This window comes from Crocodylus porosus, unplaced genomic scaffold (genome assembly GCF_001723895.1).
Source record: "Crocodylus porosus isolate Cpor-Errol unplaced genomic scaffold, CroPor_comp1, whole genome shotgun sequence".
Taxonomy (NCBI): Eukaryota; Metazoa; Chordata; order Crocodylia; family Crocodylidae; genus Crocodylus; species Crocodylus porosus.
Window position 1 is genome coordinate 77,502,258 of NW_017728948.1, and position 17,601 is coordinate 77,519,858.

Here is a 17,601-nt window from a genome sequence, read left to right on the forward strand (position 1 = left end):
TGTTCTCTGTTCACGCCTGAAAATGAAAGGAAGCAGAGATATTCAAGAAGTCAGCTCCTGCTTTCACTCCCCCTTGCTCTCTGTGGATGAGAAAATGATCAGAATACAACCTGAAAACAACACTGATCTTGTTTCTTTCCTTCAGGGAATACTTCTTTCCTCTCTCCCTCCCCCCTCTCTCCCTCCTTCCCTCCCTTCCTCCCAGTTTTCCAGAACATGTTCTTTTTTTACAGTTTTGGAGAGACGAAAGACAAACTAAGCCTAAAGAGTGAGGAATTTTTTTATTCCCCTGCTGGTGTCCCTGATTTCACTGCCATTTAAAAGAGTCCTATACCCAGCTGTCCTGCTTCAGTATTGAAAAAATACATTTTCCCAAAGTAACTTGTCTGGACATTTTGATTACATGCAAAGTCAAGATATGAGTTTAATTACCATTTTGGAAACATTATTTCCAGTGGAAATAATATTGCAAATTTACAGACACATGGTGCCTCTGAATATTTTTCTTAAGTATCTCCTGACACTGATAATTAGGTACTGTCACTAGTTAGCTTCGTGCAAAAAAAATGTTTCAGCATGCAGAAGACCAGATCCTACAATATGCTGAGCTCCTTAACTCCCAGTTTTGTGTCTAAATAAGTCAAGGCAACAATGCACCACGTAAAATCAAATGTAGAGGCAATATTGCAAAGGCATTTCAACCAAAGCAAATATTTAATATTCTTCCATACTCGTTTAAAAATATATCAATTTCAGATATTCGTTGCAGGAATTACGGTCATCTTTGTTAAATTCCCCACCAGTTTCTGAAAATAATTAAGAATGACTTCCTTGCTTTATAGAAGTCTTATGAGGTTTGCTTGTACTCTGAGGCACTCAGTCCTCATATTTCTATCTCCTTGTCCATTGGATCCATTCGTTCAGCCTTAGCCTTCCTATCTGTGTATCCCGATACAATTCTAGGTCACTTGTGCCAGTCCATGTAATTGTCGAAGAGACTGAAGTCTTTTTCAAGACCACTGTGGTCACTATATCTCTTTCAGTTTCCTAACTTCTTTCATTTTAAGTCTGTTTATTGAACTAACCCTTTTCCATCTTACTCTTTTTTTTCATTTTATGTGCTCCCCTTTCACCTGTTACAATTTTAGCCTATTTTCTGAAAACTTTCCCTTTGACACTAATAGAAATGACAACGATAGCAAGATCATTGATGTAGACAAAGTGCCAATGACTACCACGCTGTCTTCTCCCAGTGCCATCATGAATTAATCTTTATGACATAGTAGGAGTCGGCAGAGCGTTGTTTATGCTGTTTGTCCATAGTGTTACCATCATAGGTGGGATTTTTTTTCTGTTAGGAAAAAGATTTATGAAGGAAAAAATGCAATTGACAGTTTTTGCTTTTATTGCAATTGTTCATTTTCATTCCTTTGAGTCACTGCATCCAATTTGTAAATATTATCCCTTTTATTTTATCTTGCAACATAAAGTACTTTTAGAAATTACTGATGAACAATGCTTTATAGAATATTGGATGTTAATTCAAAGGAAACTTTTATATACTCTTTGGTTGTGCTTTTTCAATCAGAAATGCTACTAAGGCCTTTTTAATTCTTTTGGAAGCTCATTTAGAAAAAGATTTAGAGATGTATTTTAGACAAAGGTGCTAGACTCTGACTCCATGCGATGCCCAACAACTAGGGAGACAACGATCCGATTGCTCGGGATCCAGTTGCTCAAGAAGCAAACACCAGCATACATTGCTAGCCAACAGCTTTATTCAGAATGGAGACAGCTTTGGGCCAGCTCCAACAATAATGTTTGAAGAGCTGCCATGAACATTAGTTTTTTTCTATAAGTGCCTTGACTCCACTACTTTGGTCACTGGGCAGACTTCGACCAAAACTTGGAAGCTTCTGGAGGCCTCTTTACCAATCCCCATTCACCTTTTTGCATATGTTTATTTGGGATTCTGTTACTAGTTATGTGTTGTCTTTCACATTCCAGTCTGTTTTTTCAGTCCCATATTATACTATCTTCCACATTTGTAAGACTTCACCTCATTCACAGCACACAAACCTACACATAAAAACTCACTTGAAAATGGTTGACACAGTTAAGGTGGTTACTTAGCATTAGGAAATGGCTGGCTTAGCATAAGCATTCATAAGCAAAATCTGCTCTAACACCTAAAGATATGTAATGAGATATATATCTTACAACACTACAATATTGTTAAAAAAATGCTTGCCTAAGCATCTTGCAATGTTACTTTTAATATATCATTCTGCCTTGTGATTAACAGCTCTTCTAGGCCACAGGTTACAGCCTTTATTCAGCTGCAAATCCAGTGCTCCCCAAGATCCATATAGTCACCCTAACAAAGAGTCCAGAAAGCTTGGATATTTCTGTATCAGGAAATCAGGCTGTAAACTTTTCAAAGCAGTGCTCCGTTGGGAGACTTTGTTTTCTAGGTTTGTTTGGCCCAGGAATTTCACAAGAGTAGATTTGTTCTTGCATTATGACTTCTGCTTCTTATCATGAATGCAACTTGCAAATGCAAAAATCTTGGAACACCATTAATGTTCACTAACCCAGAAATGTTTCTGTCTTCCTGGATATTTATTCTACGGGGGCAGGGATGTTTATTCTATGTGGGGGCGGGTGAATCGCTGTATGCATTTATTCTATGCACTTATACCAGGGATAGCTGTAACCTGGAACGCTGAATCTGAGCCTGCCCTCTACTTTGGAGAAAATTTAGACCACAATTTGGGTCCAAACATTACAGCTTGGAATTTTTTTAATGGGCTAAAGCAAAAGTGGCACATAATCCTGTGGGGGACATAGTGGCTGCATGATGCAGGTGCCAGATAAAAGCAGTGAAAGCCATTTTGGAAGGATTGGGATTCTGGGTCAGGAGAGGGTAGTGAAGTTCAGTTGCATGAAGTAGCTGCTCTCCATGGTCTACTGTGTTCAGAACCTGGTGGGTTGCAGATTGAAGATCCATGTGCAGGTTGCTTTTCGGCCAACATTAATATTCCTCACAACACTTAAGGTGTCTAACTACAGGCCCAGGGGTATGAGTTTGAAACTTATTCTGGACTTGTACTGAAGGTTGCTCCAGTCAACCCACCTGTAAATGGGTCCCCTGTGTGCTCTGGGGAGTCAAAGGCAGCCACATCATCCCCTTGCAATATTGGCAACATCAGTCTTTTGTTTGCTTTTAACTGCAGAAACTGGCATGCCTTAACTATGCTAACCTGATGGATTTTCTAGGTTCACACAGGCCTGTGACTTTTTTTTGGACACTTCTAAGCACCTTGGAAAGAAATGATTGTCTGCAGTTAGAAAAGTGGCAACCTGTGACTCAAGGGGTCAGGACAGAAACAAAAGCCATCTTAGGGTATTTTCCAGATAAGTAATTAATGTTTGTGAGGAGTTCGGTTACTTTGGCAATGAAGAGCTGTTGAAAAGAGTGACTTATGATCTGTAGGCTTGTGTTCTGCTCTGCTTTTCCACTAGTTGCTGGATTCTACAGGGATTGAAGCCTGCACCCACACCATATGCTTCATGGTACCTCTCATGTAGCATCAAGTCTGTAATGTTCTGAATAACATGGAGTTATGAAGTAGCCTTATCTTATTATATGATCCATCCTGTGCAGTGCCAGTGAAGTGTTCATAGTTCAGGAGTACTTAGACATGCACAAACTTGTATATGCTGCTTCTCAGTATCTCCTTTATAATCTGCTACTCCAATAACTATGCTTTATATGGCATGGAAGAAAATTGTATTTGAGCTAGAGACTGAGTTAGAAGAATGGGATTCTAAAGATTCTGTCCTTAAAATTCCTTAAATTAATTTTCAAAACAGTCAACTCGACCAATACCTGTCTGGTTTAGCAAAAAACACACTGTTCTCTTTATCTAGAAAATTAAAATGCAAAACATTTGTGCTCTGCTGGAATTTGGGGACTGTCCCTAAACATAAGCTATGGAGTATGACACACAGATCTGATTGAGGAAAAATGGTAGTGCAGCCATTTTCACAATATTTGTTGGGTTTCCTTAAGCCCCAGCTCCTGTAGTCACATGGTTTCACAAAAATCTCCTCTTCCATTAAAAATTAAGGTCCTAGTCCTGACAGTTGTTTGAATAGAAACTCCAAGGGGCCAAGAGACAGAACACAAGTTAAAAACTATATCATTTTCACAATAGCTTGTGGTTAGTCTCATTACTTTTTGGCAATATTAGTCTTAGTTCTTAGAAAAATGGGTTGACGTTTCCTTATTATGTTATTTTTACTCACTTAAGCTCTTTTAAAAATGTTACTTTGACCTCCTCTATGAGTTACAGGTTTTGCACAATTAACTGGACACCAGCTAAATGTGCAAATTGACTATCATATAATAAAATGCACCAACCAACTATAAAGTTAGACCTTAAAAATGTGTACTATTTTTATTGCTGGTCACTATCAAGTTTTAATTTACATATGTAGCAGGCCCCTGCTGTGATGCTCTGACCCCATGGGTTTCCCCACACCTCTGGCATGGGGGAACTGCTGTAGCAGCAATCCTCCAGCTTTGGGGGTTTTCCCACATTCCTGGCATGGGAGCATTGCCCCTACAGTGATCCTCCAGCTCTGGGAGTACATGGGGCATTCCTGCAACTGGGAGCCCCTTGCATTTTGCTGGGCGTAGAGCCTGATCCTCAGTTCCCCCTCCACCAGCAATAAGGTGCAATAGGATCTAATGCAAGTGTGGCATGGCAAGTAGTATGATTGTGTGAATTGCATGTTAGATTGCATTGCACCTTTACTGACCCATGTAGAGGGGGTCTTCTAGTCAATATTTAGTATTTATTTCAATATTATTAGTATATATGGTATAGAATTTCATTGTCCTTACATTTAGGAGTTTAACATGTAATTAATACAATGGATTTAATATATTGTCAAGTGATTTGATTATAAAATGATTTCTTGTCATTTATTGATCTAGGCACCTCAATTAATAATGAAAGAACATGAACATATGGATTTATTATTATTATTAGAACACCATGCATCTATTATCTTGTAGTTCATTAAGTTTGTATAAAAGTAACCTATTGTATTTTCAATGAACTCTCATTTATTGCTCTGCCCTTTTATAACCCTCAGTAAAAGTGTCAATATTCTATGTTGTAAAGTTGTTGCAGGCTTGATGGTCCAGGGAATATGGGAGAAGCAAGATTTATTTGGTAATATCTTTTATTGGACCAACTTTACAGTTGGGAGAGATGTTAGACAAGTTTTGGAAGGTGAAATAATCTCTCCTAACTAAAAAAGTGTCTTTTACAGACTGTGTGCTGATTCTCTGCTACTAATTCCCTAGTCTTCCTTGATCTGTGCAGACAGCTCCTTTCTTGCTCCCATTGCAGCCCTCTGCTTACCATCACTACTGAATTAGCCACACATTTTGGCAACACATTTTGGCAGAGGCTGCATCAGAGGGGGCAAGAGAACAGCTGCCTGCATAGAGCAGGAATGGTTGGGGGGCATCAGGGGACGGTGGCCTGCAGTAGTGGCCAAGTCTCAAGCTGTGGTTTGCTGTTAGTTAAAGATTGCCACCCCCTGGTATACTTCATGAATTACATTACCATACTGTTTTGATGGTACTGCCAGTCCTTGCAACATTTTATTAAAATCCAGTCAGTGCTGAGACTGGATATGCCAGATCAGCTGAACCAGGCCATATTGCATTGCTCCTAGGGATCCAATTTTACTGATTAGATACTTTAGGAGCTAGATCCTGTTCCCTTTGTAAAGACAGATAAAACTCCTGCATTCCAGTGGGGTCTAGGAGTTGTATATGAAGTGATTTCTTAAAGGAAAATAAATTACTTTCCTGAACAAAGGAAATTCCCTACTTACACTGAAGGGAAGTGACTAGCTTGTCTACTTTACCTGATATTAGTTGTTAAAGAAAAGGTGACCTCAAATCCCAAACTAATATAATGAGAATAGGAAGAAATTCTCTAAATAATTAAAGGCTTTCAGTCACCTAAGAAACCTCTGGCCTTGTTTCCTATTATGCATTCAGTGTCAACTTTTGTTTCTTCTCTGTGTTTGGGAGCCATTGTATTCATGGTGTTTAGAAGGAGTGGAGGAATGAAAAAAACATAAAAAACACAAACTGTTTTTTAAAGTAAGGGCCAGGTTCTTAGCTGCTTTGAGGTGAGCTAGTTTTATTGATACTTATGAATCTGAAGGTGCAGGCACATGACAAAATTACTACAAGGTAATTTACTCAATAGGAAGGAGTGGACAAATGACCAGTTCCTCAGAGTTGACTACACTAAGTGAAGGAAGAGCCAGATGGCTTTCAGTAATCAATTACCCTGGGGATGAAATCAACCAGTAGAACAGACATGCCACCAGTACACAGGTGCAGGTTACAATAGTGTATATTTATTCCTCACTGTGACAGGGTATTTCGGTCACCCTGTCATGGGGACGATAGGGAAAAAACAAAGAAAACAAACTCACTCAGAGATGAGAAAAACTGGTGAGTCCAGCTGGGAGTAAACACTGCGCCCTGAGCAATTAAAGGAACCAGCTGGGGCTGCTGTGACAAACTCAGGTGCTGAGGCTTGAGCCCAGGAGAAGGAGAATGGTGCGGTCAAAAGGAGAAAAAAAACCACACTGAGGAAGAAGGGAAGAAACAGTTGAGTCAGGCTGGCAGTGAATGGAAAGCTGCCCAGCTGAGGAGGAGGGACATTTAAGGGATGCCAAGAGGGTGTTCAGGGGGTGATGAGAGAAGAGAACAAAGGTAGAAGTGAATATAGGAACAAGGCACCAACCCTGGAGCTTAAAGGAAAACCCCAGCCCCTCAACCTACCTGGAGGGATCTAGCAAGGAGTCCACTTGGCAAGGGCGAGGCAGCACGGGAATGGGGGAAACTGTTCGGCTGGTGAGTCCTGTCCTGGGGGGTGAAGGTCACCACTCCAGGAACCTTGAAGAAGTTAAGACATGGATGAGATTACTCCCCAAGGGGGATTGAGTCTGTCCAGACCCTGATGGTAAGGGTGGGACTAGAAGCAAGAGTAGCTGACTTGGGACCCATGCAAGGAAGAATGGGGTAAGCAGCTGAAGGAAGAGGAAGATTCTTGTCAGGGGTCCTTAAGACTGAGATGGGAGTATCAACAGCAGAGGCAAGTACCATTGCACTCAGAACATCTAGAGTGGTTAGGGCAGGGGATGGGGATGATGGAGTCATGCAAAGACTGGCCCATGCCACGAGTACCTAACTAACCTTGTTTCCCAAGAAGGTTTCAACATCCATCTTTCGTAACATCAAAAGGTGTGGCAGGTGATTTTTCAGAAAGATGAAACTGTACCATCTACAGGTTTCCCTCAATTTATGTGGTCGATAGGTTCCCAGGGAACAGCACATAAATTGAATTCACATAAAGTGAACCCAGTTTATAATGAAACACATAGGGATGCATTCCCAGGGCAGTGAGGAAGGGAGGGAGTGAGGCTGGGGCTAGGGAGGGGGTGGGGAGAGGGGTGCAGTGCAGCCCAGTGGCTGCAAGCAGGTGGCGTCTGCGATTCCTGGGGCTGCAGCAAGGGTAGCACCAAGCTCTTCATGGCACTCAGGGTGGGCAGCAGCCCCACTTCAGAGCCAGGTCCCACTCACCCACCTCTGAAAAGCCTGGGGCTGCCTCCAGCCTAAGTCTGCAGCAGCCCTGGCCCGAGCCTGCTCTCGTCTGGCTGCAGGCAGCTACCCGCCCCTGCTGCAGCTGCTCTGGGAGTGGCGAGTGCAAGCGGCTTGCAGCTGCTGGGCTCCTCCATGTCCCAAACTCCCTGGGGCTCTGCTTTCCCCAGGGCACCATGCCCTGAACCCCCCGGCACAGTGCAGCCCAGCAGCTGCAAGCAGGCAGCATCCACTGCAGCAGAGGCCGGGCAGCCACCTGCAACTGGACAAGAGCAGGCTAGGGCCGGCGGCTGCTGCAGACCTGGGCCAGCGGCAGCACCAGGCTCTTCCCTGCACTTGGGGTGGACCACGGCAATGGGAGGGGGGTTGTTACTACTCCAAAATTCACCGTAGCCCCCCCACAACCTGCCCTCCTAGTGCCTCTTCCAAGTGCTAGGAAGAGCCTGTTGCTACCACTGGCCCAAGCCTGCAGTGGCTGCTGGCCCCAGCCTGCTTTCGTCCAGCTGCAGGTGGCTGCCTTCCCCTGCTGCAGCATTAAATGCTTTGAGGCTGGGAACTTTGAAGTCTGTTTTAAGAGTTTCTTTCCTTATGAATCTGGATTTGTATATGGAAGGGTTTCCTTGCCTGTAAATTTGAATCAACTGAGCTTACAATAGGATAAAAGGGAAAAATATCCAATGCAAAATGGGGATATTGTTATCTTAGGATTTATGGTTGGAATAAGATAATGGTTGCATCCAGAAAGATTGTATGTAGCACTTCGAGTCTGGCAACCATTTAGGCTCTGATCCAGCAGCTGCTGAATTAACCAGAGAGAGTCTTGATGGCCTTAATAGGCAAAGGGTCAGGCTTCTTCCCTTGACTTGTTCATCTTCTTACATTTGTTACTGTAAGGAAGGAATCTTTGCAAAAGAGACCATCTGAGTGGAGACTCTTTTCAATTTTGAGCATATGTCACTACAGTACCTTGAAGGCCAATAGGGATCCTGTGGTGAAGGAGCTATACATTGGCTAGTGACTGATGAAATAAAAAATATTCAGCAGGCCCATTTTTTAATTATAATTTGTGTCTTCATTGGAATTGGATTTTTTCCCAAATGGCTCTTTTCTGTTATTCTTCTAGTTCTTTGTGCCCCTATAGCTAGTTAAATCTTGTGAACATCAGCGTCTTCAGCTGTTATCTTCATCTGTCCTAGCCACAAAGATCTCCCCTCTAAGAGGTATTATGTCTTGTTCTTGCAATGTCACATGCTGCAAAGTTGTGTCTCAACCACTTTGTCAGTGAATTATTTGTGAACTGATTTGATAGTATTCCTGTATCATGCAGAGATCCTTTGGTTCACAGAAGATCAGAAAGGTAGAAAGATTTGCAATGGTGTACAAGGTAGTATAAATAAGGGGGAAATGGGCTGAATCTTTATTCAGTATATTTTGTGGAAGTCTTCTGTGCATAATTACAGAAAGAGCCTGGCTACTCCCAATGCTCCTTAATCTTCAGATCTTGCTTCCAGAGGGAAAGTTAAACCAGAGGCCATTGTTCTTAAATCCTAAATTTCTATCTGTTCATGCTGACTCATCTTTAGTGGCTAATTGTAAGTCATTTAGTAATTACTTTCTGAAGAGAACTTATCTCAGTTGGATTTTGCTTGCCTCTTGCTTCAGCTCTTAAAGCGTGACCACCCTCTGAAATGTATCTATACTGATATGATGGGAAACAGTTATGATGTTTGTATGTGCTTTCTCAAAATGTTGAAGGCAGAAGGCCTTCTGCTCATTGGGTTGGGTTTTTTTGTATGAACAATGAAGAAAAGCATAGACTCTAACCAGTTGTCACTCCAGGTAGTGGACAGCCAGGTCTAGGGCTACTTGGGAATTGAGGGGCTGACCAGGAGGAGTGGGCAGAATGCAGGGACAGACTGGGTCAGGAAGCCAGGAGGTCAGTCCAAGAGCAGGGCCTAGGAACAAGCTAAGTCAGGAAGCCAGGAGATCAAGCAGAGCACAGAGCACAAACTAGAAGGAAGATCAAAACAGTCTGAGAATATTTCCTTCTCCTGCTCAGGAGCTTACATGAGGAAAGTGTAGAGTCAGTGGACCCCAGCCAGCCACTCTGGTGACAAGGAGTGGGTGGAGGCCTGAGCCCTAACAGAGGCCTCGGGCCAGCCTTGTGTAATCTGGATGTTCAGCTGTAAGATGCTAGGCTGGAATGAGTAGCTGTACTGGCTAGGCCAAGGCCACAGTCTGACACCAGTCCTTCTTAAATTTCTTTGGCTTTCAGCAATTTTGGAATTCCATTAAGACAGCAGTTCTTGCTACACTGAAACAAAATTTCACTTTTCATTGACTGTCATCCGATTTCTCATTTACTCCTCTTGACTAAAAAGCTGGTATACAGGAGGCAAGGTTCTGTGTTATTGTTTAGCGGATGACACTCTAACCATACTAAAAAGCTGGTGTCAAAGGCTTTTGGTTCATTTGTTTGGCAAAATTTGTTTTGCTAACACAGTAGGATTTTTCTCCCCTGTTTAAAGTCTACAATGACTTATTTTCTCTTGGTTGAAGCTATATCAGTAGCTGTAGCAATCTTTGCCAGCCTGCCAGCCTGCCCAAGTCTTCTGATGGAACATCTTATCTACCTTGTTGGAGCATTGTCTTACAGTGTTAGCTTGGTACCTTAATTTTTTACAAAGGTGTTTGTTTGTTCATTTCTACTTTATCATATAGTCTCCCTCAAAGCACCTTTATGGTGTTAATTGTTTTGCTCAATGTATAGTATGCCTCTTGTACCATAATTGTAAAAAAATTACAGGATAATTTAGCAGAGTGGAACGGGGTAATATTAAGGTCTTCCTGTCACTTTCACCAGAGTGTATAGTTGTAGCATCACTTTTGTTATGGTTTCAGAAGTTCAAACTATGAATGACTACATATTTTGTAACACCTCATTTGAATATATGCCATGAAATGAATAGGAAGTTACTAAATTCAGAGAAGTATGGTCTAACTAGTATAGTTTTATGGGACACCTCCAGAGAAAACAGATTTTTCCAAGGGGTGCTGTTCCAAATTTGTTTATCAGTTTTGTTTTGTTTTTTAAACAGCCTGAACTGAACTACTTCTGCACAAGTAGGTACGCAGGAATGCCAGCAGACTGAAGTGCATCTTCTAGATGAGATCTAAAATCCAAACCCTGACTACCTTGGATAGTTAAAGGCACCAGGCAGCTTTTGCAACTAGCAGCTTGATAATTCTAGTTTATGTACCTAAATTTCCCGTTTTGATTTGAATTCGACAGGCAGCTTTCACTTTTTGCTAAGGTGTAGTGTTAGTTACACTACATGTTACTCCATGCTGTGAAACAATTCTTTTGTATTCCCCACTGGTACATTTCTGTGGTGATCCTTTAAGAATGACAGGGGAACCAAAACAAAACTTGCTTCAAGCCTGAATTTTAGGGGGAGGCTATAATGCCAATTGCAGGTGCATCTAAACTTTTCCTGAGTCCTATTTTGAAGATGAACTGACACAAAATCCTAAGTAGAAATGCTATAGAAAAGACATGTCTTGAAAGCTGTTATAAATCTGAACTCTTCCTTTCTACTGTTGATAGCAGTTTGTAAAGCTTGTAAAAGTGTTTTATATGAAAGATAAATATAATTCAGTCATTCACCATGTCATTGAATGGATTTTTATTCTCCTCATTTGCAGTTAAACTAAGCATGGTAAAGCCTTGATGTTTATGACTACATGTCTTTATGTTTAGGTTTAGAATTTTTTTAAATGTATTTTTTTTAAAGAACTTAAGCAATGTGGACATTCAAAAAGCAATGATTCTTGGGTTTTCTTTAGTCCAAGATAAGCAGCAACTTTTGTTGAAGTACTTCTACGGCAGGGTGCACATTGTGTATCACAAGAATTGACTGGATTGTTCATTGTAAAAGCGATTGAATGGTTTTGACCTCTTTTTCTTTTTTTGGGAATTATCTATGATATATAATGTTTGTTATACATTTGCGTACTACTTGCAGTTATTTGGTGACTGCATTTTACAAACATACTCGTATTTGGGCCTATGAATTATTAGCAAAACGTTTCTCTAGCCAGTCTTCTTTTAATCAAATGTGTGTGGTGTGATTGGTCACCCACCATGTAGCTAAGGCTCTTCATCATGACTAAGAGGATAAAGAACCCCTAATCTTTCTGCACTAAAATTTTAAGAAAAGTCCGACCTTCCGTGCCAGAGGAAAAGTCTGGCATGTTTATTCACAAAGGGCTAGATTCCGATACCTTCAGCCACATTGAATAATACCTTGTCTAATATGAAGAATGAGATATCAAAATCTGTTTCTTATACAGAGGGGTCAGGAACACTTTATGGGAGCTTAACATGTATTAGGACACTTTAAATCTTTTCCTGTCATCTTTTACACAAACAAACCAAACATAATGTTCTATTTAGCTGGCTCTCAAATATTAAATAATAGCTTAGTCCTTTTCTGGCTGAGGGAGAGTAAAAGCTGTAGGCCAGATTTATCAGCTGTCTAGCATAATTTACATCCAGTTGTTTCACATCACAGTCACACCAACTAATAGTTGTGTTTGCTGCTATGTTTCCTCCTAGACTGGCAGTGCTACTGGCTGAACATCCATTTCTTTCTACTAGCTGGGAGCTCAGATTTATATCCTTTTTAGTAGATTAGTCAATGGGAGGGGAGAAAAGGAGCTGAATGCTGTCACAAAATGAGGCGGGGGGGGGGGAAGGCACCTACCAGATGAGGCTGCAGCTGAGTCTGCGCTGGGGGGGAAGGATGGCCAGCTATGAAGGGCCACTCTGCAGAACCTCTGAGATCACATTCTCAGTTTATACAGGTGAGCTCTGGCTTGCACTTCTGTACCTTGCTGATGTGCAGCAGATTTACTATGAGTGGGTGGGCAGAGCACAATCCCTGGCACTGCCTAAAGGGAGGCACCAGAATAGAAGCAAGGAGGCACCTCACCTTCCTCCATCCCCCAATTTGTCCTGTATCAGCACTGCACACAAGACAGGCCAGAAGGGAAGAGCAGTAGCCACAGAGTTGTCACTGGCCTGAGGCTAGCTCCCAAGAGAAGCCACTGCTGTAGAGGGAGGTGTCAGAGGGTTAGCCCTCTTGTCTCTTTTCTTTGCCACCGAATTTGAGCTTTTAAACCACTACTCCACGTACAATTCACTGGTGGCTTCCATGTTAATTATCACAACAGCTGCTTCTCCTGGGGGTAAACTCTACCAGTTATACCTCTGAGCTGCAGACCTTTATGGTAGAACTTTGCAGAGAGCCATGACTTCTGTCATTGTTCTGTACCTGAATAGTGGAGACCCATCATCTGCTTTTAGCTCTGGCAATATGTGGGTCATGTGTTCTGGGATCTGTGGAGAGCAATAGGAAACTAAGTAATAGTGATAAAGAAACCTGCTTATTGACTCATCACTGGTGAGGATAAAGAATACTGTCAAGCAACTTGCTAATTACTAGGTCTTGCCATCCCTACTTACAGGCTGGGATACTACTCGGAAAAAGAATGGAAGAATCTGGTCCCCAGCCTAGCAGTTGCCTAGCAGTTGGGGCTACCTCAGATTCATGCCCTCTCTGACCTCCCTTCCCTTCCTCTCCCCATGTTTGCCAGGGTGACAAACTACTCATTAAAAATGATGAGCCCCTAATAATAATTTAAAATCTGCTATTAAATATATCTGGCTTGAAATAAGAATACATTGCAGTATTCCTACATCTGTAAAAAACCTTTACACGTTCAGGTCGTAGCCAAAAGCTATCCCTCTTTCATCAGGAGCTCATCTCTGTTCTGTCAATCTGCTGCTTGGTCTTCAGTCCCAGGCCTATGGACAAGTGAAGAACTGTGACAGCATTGTTTTCAGAGCTCTTCTCAACAGTCCTCACTCTCTTGCTTTCACCACTAGGGCATCCGAAGTGGCATGCCAGAATTGTAGCGTGGCTTCAGTTAAGCTGTCTGAAGCAGTTTGGAGAGTCCGAAGCACATCGGAAATGCTGTGGATGCTTTGGACAGCTTAACTGAAAGTTAGAAGAAGGAGGAGGAGTGGGGGAGGGAGGGAAAGTGGGAGGGGGTGGGGAGTGTGGGGGAAGACTGACATGTGTAGGTGGCCAGTGAGAAGCAAGCATTATCATTTGTTTCCTCTCAGGATCAGGCCTGAGAGACTGGAGGCAGAGTGGTTTTTTTCATGAGGAATGTGCCCCCACAGTTAGTCGGGTTTTGTTGTCTTTGATAGATTCTGATGTGCAGTTTGTGGGGGTACTGGAGATAGTTGGCAGGTTTTGTGTTTTGAGCTGTAAAAAGTTGGCTTCAGTTCTGGTGATGAGGTTAGGTGCTTGTTTGAATGTACAAACCACTTTTCAGAGCTGGGCCTATTCATCAGCCTCCTAGGTAGTAGGTACAGAAACTCATGAACTCAATATACACAGTGGAATTCTGGCACACTGATACCTCCCGGAGATCTGACATCCCAGGCACCTCTGCACTTTTACCTGCTCTGCTACATACCCCTTTCCCCCTACCCCAGCCTGTCCCTCACCCTCTGACGCCTCCATTTCCATTTTCATGGACTGGCTTTCTTGCCTGCATTGCAGGCCAGGCCAGCTTCTGGCTTCTTTATTATTGCTTCCATCCAGGACCAACTGCAGATACTTCCTCAGCCTGACAAAGGGGTTTTCAACCCTAAAGCGTCAAAAGATACATTTTTTTTAAGTACTCCTTTTTTTCATAATACACGTATAGACATAAAAACACAAGACAAGCCATCACACACCATGAGTAAAATCATATGTTCAACACAACACAACATCTTTACTTCTTGCTGTCAATTCATTTATAAAAAAGAAAGGCTCTGTGACAGTTCCGTTTGGGTACCTTTGATGCTGCTGCTCCTGCTGCTGGTGTTGAGCCATCTAAGTTATTTTACCTGTTGTCATGTAAAGTGGTGGACTGGATGTGAGACTGTAGGAGAGGAGGAGGCCTCACTGGGGCACACTGCTGTGTTGTGCAGAGGCCCCAGCGCCAGGAAGGATGCATCTTAACTCACACACAATGCACCTTAACACATCACGAGTTTTGCTTGTCAGCAGCTTGAGGTGCAGACTCCAGAAGACCGACACCCCCAGCGAGACACATACACAGGTGGCAAGCTTCATGGCCTGGCAGGGCCCAACACCCAGACCTGCATTAGATTCCACCATGCTGTGCCCCAAGACAGACGCAGTCGCCTAAGCACCCACCTAAATCGCGAGTTTTGCCTGTCAGCAGCTTGAGGTGCAGTTTGCCCCCCAAACCCCTGCACAGATCTTCTTGAAACTTAGTATGCTTTGTGGCCTGAGCAGGGGCCACCACCCCGGCAGTTTTCAGCCAGCTGCGCCTTAACACACACGGGGTCATCTGTGTCACGAGTTTTGCCTGTCAGCAGCTTGAGGTGCAGTTCCCCCCAAACCCCTGCACCTATCTTCTTGAAACTTGGCAGGCTTTGTGGCCTCAGCAGGAGCTACCACCCCTGCAAGGTTCACTTAAATTGGAGATAAAACAACAAAGTTAAAGATATTTTGTTGATCCCCCGTTATATCCTATGGCCAGATCTCCGAGACCTCTCTGAAGCTTCGTAGCCGCTTCGGCCGGATCAACGTGGCAAACCAATCCAGAGCTCTGGATATGATCACTGACGTCCGAAGCGGCTAGATCTGAAACTGGATCAAATACCTGCCTACTCACATAGGCCTATTCACACCCCCAATATAAAACTCTACTAAAAATTATTTTTGAAAGCATTTTAAGAATTTGTTGCTTTTTTTTAAATGTCCCCACTGTGATTTACAGTGCACTGATTTCTGTTTTTGTTACTCATGATATGATAAGAACGCTTTTCTTTGAGGGAGAACTCTGGAAGCCCTTCTGATCAGGTGAACAAAAGTCTTTTCAGTTGTTTTGCATTTTCTTAAAGCGTGGGTATGCTACTTGATATAATTCACTGTGATAGAAATAATTCAGTGTGACATGCCACAATGGCATGGCTCTCCTGGAGAAATCTGAAGGAAACCCTTTAAGTCCCTGAAGCTTATCCATGGTGCTACAGTGATTGAATTCAGTGGTGAAGACAGAAATAGAATCCAGATTTACATATGTATGCTGTTAGTGCCAGAGAGACTATATTGTACTCCTTCCAAGAAGAGGACTATTGGCCAAGTTTTTCAAAACTGGAAAACTGATTCTGGGCTCCAAATCCATCAAATATATTTTTAGCCATTTTTTGTTGTTATAAACATTATTAGGTATCATCCCAATTCATGCATGGGCAGAAAGCACTTTTACTTCTTGGTTCCAAAGTACACTACTTTTACTTCTTAGTGACTCTTTATGGAGAACACTGTCTATTCCTATTGACACTAAAGGGTTGTCACTAATAAGGGGCAGGAAGGATGGTCAGGAGTTAGGGTACTTGCTACACAAAATTCGGTGCTTCATTTCAGATGTCATATGTGATTCTGGAGAAGTCACTCACAAGGGGGTAGAGCCAAAAAAAAGAAGACTTGGAGCCTCATTTACAGTTTAGGTGGAAAGTAGGTGTCTAAATCTGAGTGAGCGGTCCACAGAAGCCCTGCCTAATCATCACTTAGGTGCCTGAGAACTGTTTAGTGTTCACATGAAAACTTTACAAGGTGACTAGGTGCACATGATCCAAACTGTCATCATCTTGGCTAAGCAGAGTGCCGAGGCTTCTAAACCCTTGACTAAGACTGTACTTCCTATGTTATAGAGGCTATGAGGATAATTATATTGGGTACTCGGATTCTTTGGTAAAAGGAGTTATGTAACTCCTGTTCATATCTAGTTAGATTAAAATCTACAACATATCATCTATCAGAAGCTAAAAATCTAAAGCATACTCTTCACTTAGGCCCAAGGGATGGGAGGGGAGTATCTGGCATCACTTTGGGAATGTCAGAGTGAAATATCCTAGCTCCACAGAGTCACATTGTCTTTGGGAAGGTAGGAAGGAGCACAGAAGACAGCTTCATGTTTAGACTTCAGGCAGAAGTTTTTATCTCATAGGCAGGATCATTACTTCCAGACAGTCATAGTGTTATAAATCTGAGGAAGACTGTGTGAGGAAGAGAAAAAATAAATCTGGCCAGTCAAAATGGAAAATACTGAAACTCTTACAATCACTTTTCATAAAGCTATTAAAAGTTTATGGTCTTTCACAGACTATATGGGAGCAATAAAATAATGATGTCTTGTTCTAATGACAGAATTTGTAATGAGAATGGGAAGCAGTAGAAAGGCCATGGCATTTTTCTACTGGCAGCTTTATTAAGGTAAGCCTCTTTTAGTTTTCCCTGAATGCCAGGTCATGATCCCTTGCTCAATAGAGGAAGTATAGGTTATTATGTGCGAGACAGACTGTTCACAAACAATGAAGGGCATGCATCACTCTGACTGTCCCACAGAACTCTACCAGAAAAGCTAACCCTAAGAGCAACCAGATTTTTCAACCTTCCATATTCTTAGAATAATTAAATATCTTTATTGACACTTAGAAGCCAATCTAAAAGAGTTTTGAATCTCATTGTGTGGGATGTGTGCATGGAGAGGGGAGGAGGGTCTTGAATTGCTAAGAATGTTTTTCATGAGACTCATACCCCTAACTCATTAACGCATTTGGATCCAAGTTCCTATACCATAAAAAATTGTTAAAGTTCTTTTGTGAGAAGCATCACAGCATCAACCAATACAGAGTTCCCAGTTACTCTGAAACTCATTTGAGGCATCACTAAGATCCTCCATACCTTTCCTCCCAAGCACTGCAAACCATTCATAGGTACTAACAAATTTCTGAGTGAGTA

The 17,601-nt window shown here is 42.2% G+C and overlaps 1 protein-coding gene across 6 annotated transcripts in view; it reads left to right on the forward strand.

Annotated features, from left to right (window-relative positions):
• Nucleotides 1-17,601, forward strand: part of MAPK10 (mitogen-activated protein kinase 10) — a 408,832-nt gene that overhangs the window by 367,022 nt on the left and 24,209 nt on the right. The gene's annotated exons all lie outside the window — the stretch shown is intronic.